This window comes from Myodes glareolus, chromosome 1 (genome assembly GCF_982192425.1).
Source record: "Myodes glareolus chromosome 1, mMyoGla1.1, whole genome shotgun sequence".
Lineage (NCBI taxonomy): Eukaryota > Metazoa > Chordata > Mammalia > Rodentia > Cricetidae > Myodes > Myodes glareolus.
This window is the reverse complement of record NC_142026.1, coordinates 3,771,544-3,787,142: the sequence shown is the minus strand read 5'-3', so window position 1 is coordinate 3,787,142 and position 15,599 is coordinate 3,771,544.

Genomic DNA, 15,599 nt, shown 5'->3' with positions numbered 1-15,599 from the left:
GTGAGATGCCTGCATGTCATCATATGCGAGCTGGTTAATAAAAACTGGTGTGATAAAAATAAACAGTAAAGTGATAGTTTGGTTTTCGATCCAGCCTTTCAATCTGTGTTTGAGAGAGAGCGTTCACAGGATTCTTTCTCCCTAATAACATGCGTGCACAGCTCTCATTAGCTCCAGTGAGAGAAACATGTGTACACAGAGGGGAACTCCAGGCCTCACAGTAAGGCATAAGTGGACATAAGTGGACATGATTTTCGGCAGCTTGTGAGATGAAAGCATGGAGCACCTCTGGTTACCCTGCCTACAGGAAGTGATGTGTATGCATATGTATTGCTTATATGATAAATGCCAAAGGCTGAGGAAAAACACAAAGACAGAAATTAGTATATTTTGGCCTCAGATATCCTGGACTTGACCAAACAAAGGTAACACTTGGAAGTCCCTCTTAACTATTTCAGAAAGTACAAATTTGGATCCAGGATACTCTTAAGATTCCATCACAGCTGGATCCTCTGGGCATAAATTCACTCCAGTGGGTACCAGTTACTACAGTGTCTGCAGTGCCCCTCCTTTCATGCATTTAACCATGGCAAATACTGTGAAATAACATTCTCATTTGTGTCTTCTCTATAATATGCTAACAGACAAGGCTACTATCACTTAGGAGGTCTTGCTGCTAGTGTCAAATTAGAAAACAGTTCGTGAACAGTCTTGAGAGCCACGCTCTGTCAAGAAAAAGAAAATACATCTCTTGTTTTGCTGAGTGCAGTTCTCTATTTCTAGAGTCTCTGGCATGTGGCAACAAGAGACTCCTTAACTGCATCCTCACTGTTTGCAGGAGTGTTCTAGAATCAGTGCAGTTCAATAGAAGCATTCGGAGGCACTGAACGATATCAGGAGCCTCTTAGAAATGTTATTGAGCCTGAGATCAATGATCATTTTTGATACAATTCAAAAAAAATGTGATCATCAATGACTTAGTTGTTTCCACGTAGGCTGTTGATGTGTTTCTGGTATGAATACTCTAAACCTGCCTCTTAATGATGGAGTTCCCCAATTTGATGGTGTGAGAGATTCTTTGAAGCAAGAATCTTATCTACTCTCCTTTGTGGTAATTTGGGGGAGGAGGAAAGGGAAGTATTATAAACGATAATAGTTTCTTTGATTTGCTGTACACCAAGCACTCCCGTGGATACCACCTGGAAGACTTTATCTCACCAGAAAATCTCCATGGTGGTGGTTGTGTCCATTATTAACATAGGTAGTGGGTTTTTGAAGTTACTGACCAACTTATACCAGACTACACAAATAAGGAGTGGCTAATTGTGATAAGCCATAAAACTCATGGGTCTTTCAAGCCTTGTCTGCTTCTCTTGTAGAGAAAGGAATCTTTCTCCTTGCTTAAGAGGAGAGGACTCAATGAGGGCCCTGAGAGGTACTAGCAGGATGTGAAATGCCCATACCAGGGAGAAATTCTTTCACTCTGCCAGCATTAGTCAGCATGCCAGGTGCTGTCCACAGTCCCCAGCAAAACCCCTCGGGTCTCTTTCCATTTTTAAACATACCAGCTCACAATTGCCCACACCTGCATCTCTCTGTCAGAAGGCTGCCCTTAGGCTGAAAGGGGCCTGTTCCGTGCACACAGACAGCTCAAAGTGCTTGGAAATTTATGTTCCCCTGGAGAGAAAACCTGACAGGTCTGGAAGCATAAATATGAACTTGGTTTTCCCTGTACAGGACTCTAGAGCCCCATCTGTTGGACTGAGTCAAGATTGCCCCGTGGGATGCTTTGATAACTTACCTTTGTTATCACTGACCTCCGTATTACTGTCATTATGTTCTCTGAATACAGAAGTGAAGTATTAGACATAATCTAAAAAGAAAGACAGAGAAGTTCTTGTTGTTGAGAATATTGGCTGTGATCAGAAACACTAGGTTTTCTCCTCGGATCTCTATGGATTACCAGTTAAACCAAATGAGCTACACTGGAGCAATCCCCACAACTAACTTGTAAGAAATATTTCCTGCTTATAAAGATGTAATACACTAAAACTGGCTCTTGAATTTTTAGAGATAATTCAGAAGGAAACAAGCAGCTGCCACAGTTGCTACGAGATGGTATGATTGATTGTCCGTGACCCCTGATTTAACGAGGTTTGTTTGCTTGTAGAGCTGACTTCAGGATTTGCCTGGTAACCTCTCTACCTCAGTTTCCTACTCTGTAAAATCAGGGTAAAATGAAACTGATCCCAGCTCTTGTGAAACTAGTGTGGTATACAGTAATACATTTAGGTTCCCTAACACAGAGATGGACTCCTTACGTGATAGGCCTTAGCACTGACTTTTATAGCTTGAGGTCCTTTTCAGATCTGTAACTTTGTGTCTCTTTCTATCTCAATCAAAGGTCTGATATTGGAAGTAAGAGCCTGTGGGCCTTGTTACCAAGCATAGAAACACCAGTAGAGATGGCCAGGAGGTACTACCATCAGTCCCTAAGACGATGCCAGGCTTGTGAACATGCGTGTCACTGAAAGCAATTGCCATGTACTGGTTCTAGAAAATATTAGTCTTTCCATGACACGTCACACAATCATGTCATTTAATTAAGCTTTATACCCAGCTGTTTTTAATCCTCACAATGATCATTTGAAGTAGCCATTATCCTAAGTCATAGAGGACACAGTCTCAGAGAAGTTAACGGTTCCAAGATCAAGTGACCGAGGCAAGCTCTAGACCAAAGTCTCCAAGACTCTAGCTGCTGCCACCTCCCACTGTACTCCATTCCATGCAGAGAATATGCCTTTTAGGAATTTTGATTCATCTGCCTCCAGGAAGAGTTTGGCCTGGGTAGAGAAAGTACGTGCACCAGTCTGCAAATTTGAACTAGGCCTAAGTAGCTTACGTTCTTCAGAGGAGAAATGAGAAACCCAACAAGGTGATTAAGATGAAGACATCATTTCTCCCTAAGAGTAAGCTTGTAAAACCAAGGCAACACCTTAGTTCAGCATCCCACCCATTACCTCGGGAGATAAGGAAACTTAGTCCTATAAAGAAAAGCTGTCCAACATTTCCAAAGAACCATTTAGAAACTGCAAATTTTCTGTAGTGCCCTCTAGCAATGAGCCGACTGGCAGGATTCTTGTCCTTTAATTTCTGCAGACTGCTGAAGGGTAAGGGGATGCCATGAAATACAGATATGGGAGATGATCCGAGTCCTTGGCAATTTTCCTAGGAAGCCCCCAAGGTAAGCAGCGCTAAAGGAAATCCTAAAAGACTCACAAGAAGATTTCTTTACTCAATTTCCAACCCTCAAAAGACTGCGCATGCCTGGGCTTGCTAGCAGGAAGTAATAACCAGTTGCCGCTAGTCGACAGACTGGTACCTCAACTGATTCTGCTCCTGCCTCCTGCTGAAATTCTGGAGAACTTGCACAAAAGTGACTGCTTGTCCTTATTTCAGTTCAGAGGCCCGGTGATTCTCTGGTGACTTCTTTAGCCCAGCGGTTCCCGCAAGACTCCCCGTGAACCTAATGCAATCTTCGGTAAAGAGATGATTCCCGTGAAAGAAGCTGTATTGTAGTCAAACATTTCAGTGATAACCGTGGGGTTTGGGAAGAGGTAAAACCTGCGCTAGTCATAAGAATGAGTGGGAGGCTTCTTTTCTTCTTCCTTTCTTCCTTGTTAACGTATTTCAGTTAAGACAAAGAACTAGTATTAAGATAACTACAGTCCAATTCCCTGCCCTGTGCTCCCCTGTCAGGAATCCATTCTTTTTTATGATGCCATCTGCATAGCTGGAGGTGATATTGGAATGCATAAATCTCTTGTGAGCCACAAAACGTTAAGCTGCCGTTGTCCTCATAATTTCATTATCTCCGTTTCTGCCCTAAAACGTTTAACACTAATTGAACACCCGAGGTTTTCCTGTGAGTTTATTTTCTGAACATTACTGAAGTGCTGTTGATAAAAGTCAGAATTTATGGAGTCAGCAATCCTTAAAAGGCCGTGATAGATTTGAGCAGGAATATATATATATAATATATATATATTAAAGCAGGAATATTTTTTATGACTTTGCCTGGAATTTCAAAGTCTTTCAATCATTCTGCATTATAAAACTGTCGATTTCAAAGTGCATTCTGCAAGGACCAAATTACTTCACCAAACTCAACCTTTGCATCTGCAGGTTCAGGCTGGACACATGGGGCTATCAGGTTCAGCTACATTTCAGACTGGCTCTCTATGTTTATTTGTTCCTGATTAAAAATAGTAGACTTCTCCCACCCACCCTCTTTTCCAGGCTGCCCAGAATATGTTAATACTAGCAGTGGTTTCACTAATGACCATCCACTCTTCTTCTCTGAAAGAAATGCATTTGCATGAGTCAGAGCCATCAAATATCTCTTAGTTCTTTAAGAAAAGGAATGGTTTCCTGTACTTTTTTTTTTTTTAGAAAAATCATAGTAAAGAGTAGCCATATGCTAAATCTATCTCTTAGATTTTGTTTGCAATTCAATTAATTTCATATGTCTCTGTCAGAAAGTAATTTAGTTCAAAAATGAACTATGATTGGTGTCTCTTACAGATTTTTATTAATATTTATGCATAAACATCTACAGAAAATCACCCACACTCACAAAAAGAGTCACAGCTTATGGTGTGTAATTCACAGGCAGTATTTTCACAAAGCAAAAGTGAAGCAAGAACTTAGATGTAAGTGTCCATTTCTTGGTGAAAAGAAGTTATTCCCAGTTACTATGGTAACTCCCAACAGACTAGCATTTTCTGTTATTATTGTAATTGGGAAAGCAAAGAATCTATTTTTAAATTATAAAGCATGGAAGGAACTGTGCATCTCAAGTGGGTCCCTAATCTGACTGTGCTGTGGGACTATGGCCTTTTGTATTATTTTTAATAAAACGCTGATTGGCCAGTAGCCAGACAGGAAGTAGAGGCAGGGAAACCAATCAGGAAGTAGAGGCAGAGCAATGAGAATGCTGGGAAGAGGGAAGCGCAGTCTGCAGTTGTGATCCAGCCACGGAGGAAGCAAGATGTGACTGCCTCACCAAAAAAGGTACCAAGTTATGTGGCTAACACAGGCAAGAACTATGGGCTAATGTAAATTATAAGAATTAGTTAATAAGAAGCCTGAGCTAATGGGCCAATTAGTTGATAACTAATGTAGACCTCTGTGTGATTCTTTGGGACTTAATGGCTGCAGGACTGGGCGGGACAGAAAACCTCCATCAATAGAATGGTGCCCACGTGGACAACTGCATCTACATAAAGCCTGAGAGAGCTTGGGAAGTAATTCTAGACAGAAAAGAATCGAGCAAAGAAAGCATGGCTTATTGATAGCAACACTTTCTTGGGTGGGCTCTGCTTGCTAGAGGCAAGCGCTCTCATTTAAGAGAGGCTTCCTGACTCAGCATTAGCTGCAAAACCTTGCAGCTCTTTTAAGAGGTTCTGCCATGAAACACTTAAATGGTGTTGATGAAAAGCTGACTGCATGCTTTTTGATGGTGGCGGGACCTTGAAACTCCATAGAGTTGTGGCAATAAACATAATTCCTACTGGTACCACTGCCACGAGGCTGGAATCTCAGAAAGCTAAGGAATGGGCTGGATCTACCCGTCAAAGCCATTGCTTTAATCTTAGCCATATCAGTAAGCAAATTAAAGACTCATGTGGTCAGAAAAAGAGAGATACAGTAAAGATAGTTTCAGATGAAAAAGCCTCTAAATAGTTTGCAGTGTGTTAAAAAAATATATGTAGGCTTGAGAGAGAAAAGAAAAAGGATTAAGTCCTTAAAAAAGAAAAAGACAGAGTAGTTGGGTGTGGTGGCACACACCTTTAATCCCAACACTTGTCAGGCAGAGGCAGGCAGATCTCTGGTGAGCTCAAGGACAGCCTGGTCTACAAAGTTAATCCCAGGACAGCCAAAGATACACAGAGAAACCCTGTCTCAAAAGGCCAAAAATAAAAAATAAAAATAAAAATAAAAAATAGAGGTTAAAATAAAGCCAAGAAAATGCAACAGATATTTACCCCTTCTGGGACAAATGTTCTGGCTCCATTCTCCTGACCTGGGGTTCGGACTCCGTTCTGGGCCTGGGGTTCTGACTCCATTCTCCTGGACCTGCAGTTCTGGCTCCATTCTCCTGACCTGGGGTTCTGACTCCAGTTTTAAGATAAAACTCAAAGCCGCTTTCACAAAGTGAAGCATGACTGAAAACTGTGGAGTGTGCTTTACTTGTGTGTGTGGTTTGCACTCTGGAAGTGGAGTCTGTGTTTCTCACAGTACGTTTCCAGTCTGTGCCCTCTACTACAGTCCCAGCACCCAGGAGCAGTAGATTGCTTTCCTCATGAGGGAGGACTTCTCTGCCCCTGCGCGCTTCTCCCCCTGTACACACTAGTCTCCCTTTTCAGTTTTTTCTTTCTGTGCAGGAGTCAAGCTAAAAAGAAAATGTCCAAACTGCTTACAATGGGCAACACCAAGTGAACTCATCTTTATGCTTTAATGAAAAATGTAAAATTTTCTGCATAAATGCACACTTCTTTCATGATATGAAAAGCAGATATATTTTTTAAAAATATACTTTAACTCCCTGTGGATTTAAATGACTTTCTACCAGAAATAAAATCTCTACATTGCCCAGATATCAGAGCACTAGATATCAAAATTTACATGATAAAACTGAAATGGTTCTTAAAGGGCTATTTCCCACCTTAATCATTATATCAGAATATAAAATGTGGAAATAAATGACCTAGGACTCTGTTTTTGTTTTTGTAAGATGAGTTATTGATGAAAGATATTTAAAGGGTACTTCTTTAAAAGATGTCTCTCCTGGTATTTCCTGTGCACAGCAATAAAATATTGGCCACAAAGGTTTTCTCTATGGCAGAGTTCCCATGATGTGTCCTAGTATAACTGGTTTTTTGAGCAGCTCCAGCAGGCATGGCTTGGCCTGACCAGCTGTCCCAATACACAAGTCAAGAGACAGATAATTGTGGAAAGCAGAGAAAGAAGATGTAACCAATATATGTTGGAAAGATGAAAAAAATAAAGGGGTTCTAAGTCCATCTTTGCAGTACTGACAGCTTGATGTTTAAGGAAAAGGAAAGATGGAACAGGGCAGGCTGCGGGAGGAAGAGGTATCCATAACTAAGCATCCCCGGTGTGGTCTGGTTCATCATTGCCTCAGTTAGGATCTGCACCGCGATCTGAGGAAGTCCTTACTGCTTGAGGGGACCTCTTACTTTACTGGAGCTAATTACTCCTTCTTCAGGGTGACCTCATGTGTCTTGTGAGTGTCTGTGGGTTCTACAGACTTAAGACAACACACTTTGGGAGTTTGGACAGGATATTGTAAAACACTGACAGTAAGATACATATTGCTCTTTTGTTTGCACCTTCAGTTTTTAAGGGAAATAAGCTAGGTCAGGTACCGCTGGTTTCCAGGGAGATAGAACTTGAGTAATGAACACACCTATGTGCATAGGTAAGCGGTGGCCCAGAGTAAAGGAGGTGCATGTAAAAGAAAGATAGAGAAGCCAGATTTTTTCTTGAGTTTAGTTGTCTTATAATCTTAGTGAGGAATAAATACTTTTTGGCTAATGTAGTTTCTAAATGATTTAGATTAATAACAAATATGATTTCTATGTTTTTCATATGTATAGGGCCTTTCCATAGCCTGAGCTCTCATACACTGCCTAATATTTTAAGAGGGTATTAAATAAAGAGTCTCAAATTCTTTTCATTCACATGGCTCATCTACACTGATAGTATCACATGACTACAATAAGAAAGGATAAGTGAAGGCCTCTCCACCCATGTTGTCTCTACTATGCTTTCTCCCTGTCTTAAGCTATGGCCGACAGCTGACATCTGAGTATATTCCTTAGAGTTTGGTTGCTTATCTGTAATGTATGTGAATACTAAAAACATTAAAATTTCCCTTCATTTTTTTATGCCACTACCATGAGTCTTTATGTGACTTGAGAAGCTGTGTGTTAGTTACCAATTACCAACAAGTGACCACACTTATTGGCTTAAAATCACGGGCATTTATTATTCCTCAGTCTCTGTGCATCAGGATTCTGGGTGTGGCTTACTGGGTCCCCTGCCTTATGTCTTCTCATGGACTCCTACCTAGATATTATAAGGCTGGTGTTTCATCTGTCCGTCCTACAGGAGGCTCTCCCTACAAATTTATGCTGTGCTGGCAGCTTCAGTACCTTGTAGGAGTCCTTTACTCTCTGATTGCTTAGTGGGTAAAGGACTGCCCAGTTCATTGTCCAATAGGGCTTTTTCAACGTGTAATTTTTAAAATTAAAGCCAGTAAAGGAGAGTCCACTAGCAAAATAAAATCTCAATATCACAAGACCAATCATGGAAATAAGAATCTTCTTTGTTCTGTTTCTTAAAACCCAGTCACTACTTCAGCCCAAAATCAAGGGACAGAATTATCCAAAAAATGTGTGTTCCAGGAATTGAGGATTCTTGCTGTGTCCTTGAAGCTGTGTTTCCCTTCCTGTTGTTAGAACAGCTATACGATGGGTGAATAGAATACACAGAAGGTTTTGTGTGTGTGACATATGTAAGATCTCCTGGAGCCCAGACAATTTGTACTAAGTGGTGCACAGGAGCAGAGCCTACTAAAGAAGAAGTTATAGCTTCCTGAGTAATCACGGTCCCAATGTTCCTTCAAATTGGAGGGGAATTTCTTCCAAGTGAGGAGGGGTATGCAAAGCAGCTGGGCTGCATGGTGCCAGAGCAGCTGGTTGCCAAAGTAGGGGCTGTTTGACTGACAGCTGCCACTCAAGACAGCCATGAATTTAAAAAAGAAAGTCTGTCATATGTCATTCAAAGGGCCCAACACCCACGCTAGACAGCTAGACACTTTTATTCATTCATAGAAAGAAAGAAGAAAAATCAAAGGGTACAATAAAGATCTGGGAAATTAACATTCTTAACAAAGGTTAACAGTGTTTAGCCTCCTAGGCAAATACAGCTTAGCATTGGGTCACTCTGATCTGTCACGTAAGAATTACTAAAGACTTCCCCACATTCTTTATTCATATATATGTTAAGTTTTTCCATGTGACCTCTGACATATGCCCTAAGAATTTGGCACAAAAGGAGACTCCCCCACATTCCTTGCATTTACAGCATTTCTCCCCATTGTGTCTACTTGCAGAACTCTGTAAACATGAGGAACAATAGCAGGCCCATGCATTCTTCACACTCCAGAATGTGTGTCTAGGTAGGGTCTGCTCTGCCATGCTTATTAGGGGATGAATGACCTATAAAGGCTTCTCCACATAGTGCAGCAATGGAAATTTACAGCAGCTGGGGGTTCTTAACACAGCAAATTTGGGAACTAGTTGGTTACATTAATTTCTTTTATAGAGACACTGCAATTCGAGGCTTTTTACCTGTTTCTCTTTGTTTTGTGTTGAACATTAATGACATGTTATTCCCGATTTTCTCTTAAAAGGGAGAATCAACTAGAATAATTTCTTAATGCTCTATTTTCTGGTCATTGAATTTTTTTCTCTATGAATATCCTGCTGAGCCACTGACACAGTGGGTTTTAAATTGATCCCACAACCTACTGCAACCAGGCTTCTAGCACATTGCTTTTCCATCGTCACCTCTATGAGCACTCCTTTGAGAAGAAGTTTGCAAACCCTGCTCCTTCTAAGTCAGCTTCAAAACCACATCTTCAAAGACCAGCAAGTCTGTTTCCTGGCTCAACTGTTTGGAGGTTTTTTGGGGGGAGTGTCAGCCCCAAAGTTCAAAGGAGAAAGAGAGGATGGTAGAATTACGGCACCTGTAGCAATCTGAAGTTGGCTGTAAAAAGTGTGTGACACTCAGGCTGGCAGAGGAATAGTGGTTTTTACTTGGCAATAATGTTCGTGTACTCACTTTTAAAATCTATTAAAACGCAGATAATATTTTTAGCTGACATGTGTTTATGACCCTGTTTACTCTATTCCATCATCAGCACCTTCCTTAATTCTTGTCATCACTCTTAGGAATTATACTAAGTTGTTATAGTTGAGGAACTCAGGTAAGGCGTCGCATCCTCCATAGTAAAGTATCCTCATCCAGTTCTCTCTTCAGAGACACTGGATATGTAAACGGACAGTAGTCTGACCATACGTGTCAGAACTCCTGTCCATAACATCTACAGACATAGTTCTTGGAATCTGAACTCTAATCTCCACCAGCAATTGGCCCCATGTAAGCAAGATTGGCCAATAACTGGCAGCTTCTCTATTTTTCCCCTTTCCTATACCTCAGGATCAACAGAGAAAGCCAAGAGTTCTGCATGAACCAGATAGCATAATACATGCCCCTTCAAATTCAGCTCCCCCATGCCAATGACCTCCAACTAGACCAGATTATAAGAGCAAAGGAATACCTTTTCTTTCCATTGCTAACAATGACCTCCAACTAGACCAGATTATAAGAGCAAAGGAATACCTTTTCTTTCCATTGCTAACTATATGACCGATGTACATAATTGAGATAATTTAACAAGAATTCTTTGTAAACTTTTGTATACCATCTGTGTGACATGGGAACCTTCCTAATGAAATCAAGATTTAAAGTCAAAGGCATAGGGAAGTGCATATTTTTGTGCTTGAGTTTTGTGAAGAGGTGGTGGCTCTAGAGAAAGAAGTAAGACTGAACCAAGTAGTTATGACCTAATGGTAGTAAGCCTGACAGAGAGTGTTGGCAAGGCTTGTCTACTCAGCTTACTCTCAGTACCCCTGTGTCTTCAGACAAAGAGGGGCCCTTTCCTCCTGGTATAAGAAGTCTAGCTCTAGAATGAGTGTGTTATCACCTGCTTCAAGATTGGAGGGCAACGGAAAGGTAAGTGAAACCCTTGGTTCAGTGGTTTTTTCAAACACTAAAATGCCTTATATCCTGAAGCCCACTAATAACAAAAGCCTTCTGGTCCCTGCCAACTTTGGGGAATCTGCCAACATGCACAAGATGATGACTAACTCCATCATTATGAACTAAATAAGTGCTCGCTGGTGTCGCCCTCCCTCCCTCCTTTTATTTCTACAGTACACTTTTTACTTCTATGATACTAATTTATTCCATTTGTATATGTGTGTATGCACATATGTGCATGGGTGCATGTGCATGCCATCACAGGCATGTAGAGGGCAGAGAACAACTTGTGAAAATCAACTCTCTCCTTCCAGCTCGTAAGTTTCAGAAATGTCGGTCTTGAAAGGAAAGTGCCTTTATTTACCCTTTGAGTCATTTCACTCTCTTGTTTGGTTCGTTTATTTATTTATTTCTACAAATAAAAATACTGGTGGTTCAAATACTTTTGGATATCTCTCACAGCAGAAGGAAATAAGCATCATGTTTAGGAAAGTTACATCTGCTTTACAAAGTAACGGAACTGCAAAATTTTATTATATTCTTATTAGACAAAGAAGAAAGCTCAACAGAAACAGGTAAAGTTCTTTATCACCCTGCTTCTTCTTCCCATAATATCTGATATTTTATGCAGAGATAAAAATATAGAGACAGTTGTTTTAAATTTCAGTACACACGGGTTTTTTTTCCTTCCCAGATTGAAGCAATAATAAAAGCCAGTGTTTATGGAGTGCTTAGTATATGCTGGGAAGTGAACTACTGCGTCTACAGAATTACAGCAGCCCCATGGAGAAGGTGCTATATTCTCACCTCCCTTTTCCAGGTGGGAAAACAACAAAGCAGAATCTTGTAGCAGACACTTCAAAGTAGGCCTGGGGCTGTAGTCATCTTTTTCAAAGCAGCAGCTTCTAATCTATGGGTCATGACCCCACTGGGGCGATCAAGCAACCCTTTCACAGGGGTCACCTAAGATCATCAGACAACGTAGATATTTACGTTATGATTCATAAAAGTAGCAAAACTAAAGTTATGAAGTAGCAATGAGAATGATTTGATGGTTGTGGTCAGCACAGCATGAGGAACTGTGTTAAAGGGTCACAGAATTAGGAAGGCTGAGAGCCAGGGCTGTGAAGTTTTGCCCTGTCCGCTACATTTCTCAGGTTGCTTGTTATGCCACATTGTGTTTTCTTTAAACAACTGTATTTTACTGTGGCACCCAGGACATTTCCAGTCAAGAGCAGCATTCCTAGGTTTTCACCTCTGCACTAATAGATGTATTGATGAACTAACCTGCCCCCATCTTAGGTTTGAAAGTCATTGTATAGTAAAGACAAAACAGCTTCATTTCTGTTTATGGTTCAATCTGTTTCTCAAGGATTGAACTATGTCCCACTTGTTACCTTAACTATAAATGGTTCTGTACTGTCTGTTCCAGGAAACACCAAGCATGTCTTTGTTTCAAAAAGTTAAAACCATCTTGCAACTCTACCTTTGTTTCAAAGAATTGTTATGACTACCTTGTTATGACTACCATATACCCACCTTGCAACCAGGAGGTTGTTATGACTAACTTATTATGATTATATTCTGCTCCTGTAACCCTGACTATTTTGCCAGCTAAATCACCCATATGGAAACTCCAAACTTGAGCTGTAAATACCTTGTCTTCCTCATGTCCATTGTTGACCTCTTCACCTTAGGGGGAGGCAGTCTGTATACAGGAATCAAAAAGCTTGTTTTAATTAATTGTCTGCTTTAATTACTTTTTGCTATGATTAATTGTGTCAGTGGTCTTTCTCCTCACATCTTTGGGATTAGCAGGATTCCCTCATCCTTTCTTAATTGCTTGCATTCTGTAGAGCATGTGCTATTTTCAAGGTCATGTAAATTTCTCCCAACAGTTGCTACTTGAATGAGCTGTATCTCCTCTCCTCATTTCAAGGTGGACCTCCCCACCATTCGACTGCTAGTGTATCCCCCTCCCCCTCCCTCTGGAGGTAAGTCTGGCCTGCTTTGTTAGCCTCTACCATTCACATGCTCCATCATTCGTCAGAATACATCCAAATAGGACTTCCTCGCTGCTTGCTGCTGGTGAGACTCCTGTTGTGAGGAAATGGGGAACAGGCATGGGTAGAGAGAAACAGCCACTATGTAACACTATGGGGGAAGTCACTTCCCCAGGAACGGAAGTTTGGATGAATAGAATTTAAATTTTGCAAAAATTAGGCGTTTACTTTTTGCTGAGCTTGGAGCAATACCCAGTAGTAGAGACTGGCAGCATCAAAAGAGTCTAGCTGACTGATTGGTGTCTGTGCCTTCCTTGTCAGGATGTCCCAGTTTACTGATTTTATAAGAGTTTTAGGCTGGCTGCCGGCAACCAAATAGCACATAGGCTCTAAAAGGTTCTAAAGTTTTCCTGTTATTATTTAGGCAAATTTAGCTGCTAAACTAGCTGCTGAGGTTGGCTCCCATGTACTGTGAAACTTGTTCAAATAAGAGTTAATATACTCCCAGGTTTCTCCATGCTCTGGTCAAATCCTGGAGAAACAGTCATGTTCAAGAGACACAGGAGGCAGCCAGTGACTGGAAGTGTGACCTTTCTGATCCCCTCGGTGATTCTGCTGGGGAGGAAACCTTGTCATCAACCCCTCATGTGAGCCAGAGGCACTAATCTTGCTGACAGAGCGTTGGTCCTAGGCAAGGCTATGCAAGCAGTTAATTATACCCAGAGTTAATTGAGTGGTCATATTAACAGTCTGGTCTCAGGAGATCTCAAAGAGAATTCTAGAAATTTAGGTATATAACACCCCCACAACAATGTCAAATGAGACATCATGTTCTTTTTGACCCTCCCTTTCAATTTGGGATGATGATTTCATAATTGACAGATGCTAATTAAAATAGCAAATGGGATCCTCGAAGGCAGTTTCGTCTGCGTTTCTTAGATGACCATTCAGTTCTTGACTGATTTACCATGGCTCTTTCTCCTCCATTAACAGACAAGTTAAACTTTATATTCCCTTAAAATTTTATTACTCATAATTAGGAAGCAAAAAAGATCATTTTGCATTTTACAACTTTAAAATGTGGAAGTAAATTGGATACTCAGATAATGTAGGACAAATTTCTAATACAAGATAAGTCAGAGAGGGGGGATACACCAGCATCACCACAAGGCCTGGACCCCCTGGACCTCTCATTTCACCAACCCACCTAAGCCTGTCCTCAGACAAAGGTTCCTTGTAAGAAATTTCATTTTTATTCATTTTTAATTTGAACATGACTGAAGTTTTTAAATTCCATGGTAATTAAATATAAGAATCTAAACGTTAAAAAATTACTACACAAGAAATTGCCTTTCTAGGCTTTAAACATGGCTCAGTGGGTAAAGTACTTGTTATACAAACACGAAGATCCGAGTTCTTAGTATCTGCACCACCAGAAGAAGCTGGGTGTGGTTTTCTACACCTATAATGCCTTGTAATAAGACCCTAGAGGCTTCCTAGCCAATCAGCCTAGCCAACTGGTAGGTGTCAAGTCCAGAAAATACCCTATTTCTAAAACTAAGATGATGGAGAAAAGTAAAAAAGAAAATGACATCTGACACCAACCACTGACCTCCGCATGAGTGTACACACACATACCTCCCCTCACAAAAGAAGTTGGCTTTTATCCTGTAGCCAGGGAGAGGATTATTTCTATACACACAATATATGAACATGGAGGAACAAACATTTGTCTACACTCTGCAGTCCTGGACTATTGTGGAATATTGCATTAACTGTGTGAAGGTGTGTTACATTTGTTTCTGCTGTTTTTGTTAGCAATGCAGAAATGTGTTACATTCATTTGATTAAATAAACTTAACCTAGAATCAGGAGACTGAGTCAGTAACTGGCTGACAGGAAGGGGTAGGGAGGGTTCTCTAGTTGGGACTGAGTAGAAGAGTGGCCCCTTTTTCAGGAGCTGTGAGCAAGGAGAGAAGGTTAACTATGTGCTACTCAGCTTCTCTGAGCTAGCAGGATTTCACCGCAACCTTTGAATCCTGAGTTCTATAGAAAGAAAGAGATTTAGATAAAGTTTTCTTTAGTGGCAGTGATAGAGCTGGTGCCTGAGGGAAGAGTTCCCACCTGGCTGTGCCGATGCGGTCACTGTTGGTAGCTGCAGAGCTATAATTGCTGTTTGGTCCAGCAGGTGCTTAAGGTGCAGCCTCTGTACCGAATGTAAAGCAACACTGGACAGTATACCAAACCATGCGAATGTTCAGTGACTTATTAAACTGAATGGCTCTGTTGTATCACCCCTCTGCAACGCACATGCTTAGTGCGTTTTCTTATGTTTTTACCATTCAGATACACTCATAATGAGAAACTTGAGTACTGAGGGTCAGGTGTAGATACTTGAATGACCTTTCTTGAAAGTGTTGCCTTAATCTAGTCCCACAGCAAAAAAGAGTAAGTGTTAAATGCTGATTGTATCTTATGCCCTAAACAAGAAAGAGGACATTAGCTATGAATGAAATAATTTACATTATATCAAAATAAGCTCAATAATTACCTTTAATGATATTGATTTTCTTTGACACAAATTTTCATTAAAATGCAATTTTAAGTTCTATGCCAATCCAAAGTTTTTTCCTCAGAGGAGAAAATATTGGATTTCAATGGTTTACACTTTGACTCTAAAAT